This window comes from Salvelinus sp. IW2-2015, linkage group LG4q.1:29 (genome assembly GCF_002910315.2).
Source record: "Salvelinus sp. IW2-2015 linkage group LG4q.1:29, ASM291031v2, whole genome shotgun sequence".
NCBI lineage: Eukaryota > Metazoa > Chordata > Actinopteri > Salmoniformes > Salmonidae > Salvelinus > Salvelinus sp. IW2-2015.
In genome coordinates, this window is record NC_036842.1 from 35,991,389 (window position 1) to 35,997,440 (window position 6,052).

Below are 6,052 nucleotides of genomic sequence, written 5' to 3' on the forward strand. Positions count from 1 at the left end.
AACACTGCCAGAAAACAACACACACACACACACACACACACACACACACACACACACACACACACACACACACACACACACACACACACACACTCTCTCAACACAATCATTCCAGTATATGGTCCTGCGGTCCTCTTATTGGTTTCCTGTTGATGCCCCATGCAGGGAACAGAAGCACCTTGGGAAAATAAACTCCTCTCAGTGAGTCTCTAGAGGTTTGAGTGAAGGAGAGAGAGATAAGTGAGAGATAAGATATATTGTGGCTTCACCCGTCCTTGTCCTCTGAAGACACTGGAGCTTCAGCCTTCCTTATCGTCTGAAGAGACTGGGGCTTCAGCCTTCCTTGTCCTCTGAAGAGTGTGGTATTGTATGTATCCTATGCCTAAGGCTATATGTCTTGAGCATGAGCGGGTACACTGTTGTATAGTCATATGACTACTGTAAACAACACATCAAACTCCAGTAAAATAGGTATTTGATTAATTGAAACTAAATTAATATTACACTGAAGTCAACTATATGGTGTTTTAAAAGTCTTATGACAGATGTAAAGTACCAGTTGTTTACATAGTCTTATGACAGATGTAAAGTACCAGTTGTTTACATAGTCTTATGACAGATGTAAAGTACCAGTTGTTTACATAGTCTTATGACAGATGTAAAGTACCAGTTGTTTACATAGTCTTATGACAGATGTAAAGTATCAGTTATGTCTACATAGTCTGTCCATGAGAGATTACTTAATAACTGACTTAACTCAATAGCTTGTTCTTTGGTTATTGCATTGTAGTAAGACTAGTATAACGGGTGTATGGTGTGACATTTCTTAGCATTACACACTGGAGCTGAACTGAAGGGCACTTTGAAAAGACAGAGTACAATTTCATTTAATTGGGTGAGATTTCCCTAAAGAGTCATGGGTGATAGACTTATCGCCTGTGACTCAGTCAGAAGCACTTTCCTCAGTATCTAGAAGAGGACAAGACAGGACGCTAAATGACTTATTGTTTTCTCACCTTCAGTTATATAACAATTGTCAGATTTTGTACACTTTCAACCAGCTTTTCCAAGGACCTGTTATTTTCAGTGGGGAATGAGAGTCTATGCCAGGGGTGGGCAAACTGCAGCCCGCAGGCCTGTCAGATGATTAAATGCGGCCCTTGGCGGATTGAGTAATGTTTGCCCACCCTGGTCTAGGCCTTTGTAACTGTAACTATCAAAAAATTATATTAAGGACCTCTTTATAGAAGTAACTATATGCCAGAGAGAATTGGCTTGTGTAACGGAATAGGTGGACAATTACAGATCACAAGGCACATTGGATCAACACCAACCTACTTTCAGGTGCATATGCATAACTGGAAACACATCCAGTGTCACTTAAAGGAAAGGTTCACCAGTTTTGAATGCTATATTGTTATTGTGTATCTCTGAGTGATGTTCTATCGATTCCCTGAGTCATTTCACGTTTTCAAGTGTACCTGAATTATTGGCATTCAAGCAGGCAGAAATCCGTCTGGTATGATTTAGCACTGTGATAGTCTCTCTCACTACTCTGGAAGTTATTAGGAATATGACTTTTAGATTGCAAAAACGTCTATCATACATGTCAGATTTCAATACTGGCCGATGTCATAACTCAGGAGGATGTCTTCTCTTGAATGAGCCATTGATCATATTTTTGCGATATTCCTACCTCGAGAATTTTGTAATTTAACGGAGGGTCTAGCGCATTTGTCCTATTTGTCTGCCTCTTTAATCCAGGGTGCGTTGCATGGTGCCGTTGCCATAGATATTATAGAAAGGAGATAGGAATCCAATGAATGAAATAATGTATTACGCCCCACCCAGCAGACTGGCAACCAATCGTGTTCATGTTGTCATGCTGCATCACGCGGTTGCTAAGCTAATCGTCACACAATCCATTCTCAAAGTCAGTGTATATGTCGAGAAATGTGCCTATTTTCCTCAAAAGTACATAATGTCACGATTCCTAAGCTATACGATTCTACAGAAAGCAAGTTAATTATCTCACATCTCAGAAAAGATTGATGTTGTACTTATGTTGACGGAATTCGTGCTCATGTTGGGTTTTTGAGCGAGCACCCAATTGACTCCCATTCACTCCTTGAGGGAGAGCGCTCTTTGTCCCAAAATCGCCCAGAATGCACCGCACGGCACATTGACGTAGGATGGGCAGCGTTTCCCATCTCCTCAAAAGTATATCTGCCGTTGCGAATGTTAGACTCCGCTCTGTGAGGCAGATCGAACTGCAGGTTGAACATGGTGAGATTTTAGACTCCTAAATTGATAGTGCAGTTTGTTTAGGCAATTTTACAGCTAACTAGCTACGTTACATGCTGATATTGTCTTTGGTATTATTGTGTGTAGCTACGTTTGCTACCTAGCCAGCCAGCCCATAGAGAGATTCTGCAGATTTCCACAACGATTGTCCATGTTGCAACCAACCTTACTACAGTATAACGCCCCGCAAAAACATTTGTTCACAAAAAATATTGTTCTCACATATTAGTGTTATTTAACACTGTAAATCATAGGAAAGAATGGTTTTGGGTGGCTTTTCTTCTTTTTTGGTAAACCTAACTAAATTCATTGATTGTTTGTCAGGGATGTTCCTTGAGAATTGAAACATCTTAGGGACTCACAAGCATAGACTCAAACACACAAAATGCAAATTACTTCAGTTTCAGGTTTGCCAACTTATTTTTGGTAAACTCAACAGCATTTTATAACATTGTTTGTTGGGACTTTCCCATATTGAGAGTTGGCCTTTGTTAAGAAGATCAAAAGCTATGCAAATTACATCAATTTCAGGTGCATAAATCTTAAAACACCACCCACCCATTGTTAACTAATTTCTGGTAAACCCAACAACCCAACAACATTCCTTGATATTGTTTGTTGGGACTTTTCCATGTGGAGAACGTTGGAACGTGTCAGGGAGTTTACTGCTTGGCACAGTCTCAAGGATCAACCTCACGCCTCGTGCCAAGAAAGGCTGCTCTTTATTATAGCTGGCCCGGCTTGAGAGAGGCTCAATCAGAGACCTGCTCTTTATGGTCTGTGTCTCAGGGCATCTGAGAAGAACATCACAGGCCCGTGCACACGTTTCCTACGCTCCCTGACACACCATGGGCCTCTTTTCTCCAGAGAAAACTCCTCCTTAGCACTGACCACCCTTTGACCTGTGAGATAGAAGGAGGGATAGAGGGCGAGAGGACTCATTTGATTGGGATTTGGCTTCCTACAGTATAAAACCTTCCATGCCCCCCTCCCTCCCCTCTCCTCTCTCTACCTCTTCTTTCTCCGCTCAGAGGAAGGGCACACCCAACCTTGGCATTCCTTTCTGACAAGTTCAAGCGATGTGAGGTGAGAAAAATAGTTAGGCAAACACGGGCGCTAAAAGGCTTTCTGGGTGGGGCCAGGAGAAGACCACAGCAGCCAAACGTGTCCACCCAAAAGGAAAAGAAAGGCTTCTGATGACTGCACTTGAATGACGGAGGGTTGGGGCATGCAGGGTCACCCACATTGTATATGAGTGGATCACACGCACACACGCATGCACGCGCACACATACACACACGCACACATAAATGCCTATGTATATACCTGTATGTCCCCATTTTTAAACACAACAAGCTTCCTTCAAAGTGATGTGGTTATGGAAAACTACAATCATGTATTTCTGCCATGAACAGATTACCAGGGCTTCGGGCAAGAGAGGTTTAAGTACGTTAGCGAGGCATTCAGCCCTATCAACTGACAACTCCCATAATTCAAGATAGACTCATTTCTCTTTCTGCCCGTACTCTGATGAGGTGCTGGAATTCAAAAGATGCAGGGGGTTTCTTTGGTGTTCAAAACAATACTAGTACGCAATTACCTGTGTATGGGAAAAATAACCTACGTTCTGAGTTACTGACTTACTAAGCAATGAAACACTGATGTCACAATAATGACCACACTGCCATTGAACAAGCACTTATCAATATGATGTTTCTATTGGACCAAAAACAGTCTGATAAACATCTCATTGGACGACAGTCAATTCATCTGTCCAGTAACATTCATCTGTCCAGTAACATTCATCTGTCCAGTAACATTCATCTGTCCAGTAACATTCATCTGTCCAGTAACAATCATTCTGTCCAGTAAACAATCATCTGTCCAGTAACATCATCTGTCCAGTAACATTCATCTGTCCAGTAACATTCATCTGTCCAGTACATTCATCTGTCCCAGTAACAATTATTGTCCAGTAAACAATCTTCTGTCCAGTAACATTCATCTGTCCAGTAACATTATCTGTCCAGTAACAATCATCTGTCCAGTAACAATCATCTGTCCAGTAACATTCATGCTGTCCAGTAACATTCATTCTGTCCAGTAACATTCATCTGTCCAGTAAATTCATCTGTCCAGTAACATCATGCATCCATCGTCCAGTAACATTCATCGTCCAGTAACATTCATCTGTCCAGTAACATTCATACTGTCCAGTAACATTCATCTGTCCAGTAACAATCATCTGTCCAGTAACATCATCTGTCCAGTAACATTCATCTGTCCAGTAACATTATTGTCCAGTAACATTCATCTGTCAGTAACTTCATTGTCAGTAACATTCATCTGCAGTAACATTCATCTGTCCAGTAACAATTATCTGTCCAGTAACATTCATTCTGTCCAGTAACATTCATCTGTCCAGTAACAATCATCTGTCCAGTACAATCATTGTCCAGTAACATTCATCTGTCCAGTAACATTCATCTGTCCAGTAACAATTATCTGTCCAGTAACATTCATCTGTCCAGTAACAATCATCTTGTCAGTAACATTCATCTGTCAGTAACATTCATCTGTCCAGTAACATTCATCTGTCCAGTAACATTCATCTGTCCAGTAACATTCACAGACAACATGCTCCAGTAACATTCATTCCGACTGTCCAGTAACATTCATAACCTGTCCAGTAACATTCATCTGTCCAGTAACATTCATCTGTCCAGTAACATTCTTCTGTCCAGTAACATTCTCTGTCAGTAACATTCACTGTCCAGTACAATTCATTTCTGTCAAAGTAACTAATCATCTGTCCAGTAACATTCATCTGTCCAGTAACAATTATCTGTCCAGTAACAATTATCTGTCCAGTAAGAACATTTATCTGTCCAGTAACATTTTCTGTCCAGTAACATTCATCTGTCCAGTAACATTCATCTGTCCAGTAACATTCATCTGTCCAGTAACATTCACTGTCATACATCTGTCCAGTAACATTCATCTGTCCAGTAACATTCATCTGTCCAGTAACATTCCTGTCCAGTAACATTCATTCTGTCCAGTAACATTCATCTGTCCAGTAACATTTCATCTGTCCAGTAACATTTCTCGTGTCCAGTAACAAAATCATCTGTCCAGTAACATCATCTGTCCAGTAACATTCATCTGTCCAGTAACATTCATCTGTTCCAGTAACAATTATCTGTCCAGTAACAATTATCTGTGTCCCCAGTAACATTCATCTGTCCAGTAACAATCATCTGTCCAGTAACAATATCTGTCCCAGTAACATTCATCTGTCCAGTAACATTCCTCTGTCCAGTAACATTCTTCTGTCCAGTAACATTCTTCTGTCCAGTAACAATTATCTGTCCAGTAACATTCATCTGTCCAGTAACATTCTTCTGTCCAGTAACATTCTTCTGTCCAGTAACAGCTACAGCAACTGTAACGGCAGTCTATTTCTTCCTCGGACGAGGAGAGGCGAGAAGGATCGGAGGACCAATGTGCAGAGTGGTAAGTTTCCATGATATTTAATATACACGAAAACAAGACACGATAACAAAATAACAAACTAACTAACCGTAACAGTCCCGTGTGGCACAAACACTGACACAGGAAACAAACACCCACAAACCAAACGTGAAACCCCAGCTGCCTAAGTATGATTCTCAATCAGGGACAACGATTGACAGCTGCCTCCGATTGAGAATCATACCAGGCCGAACACAAAATCCCAACATAGAAA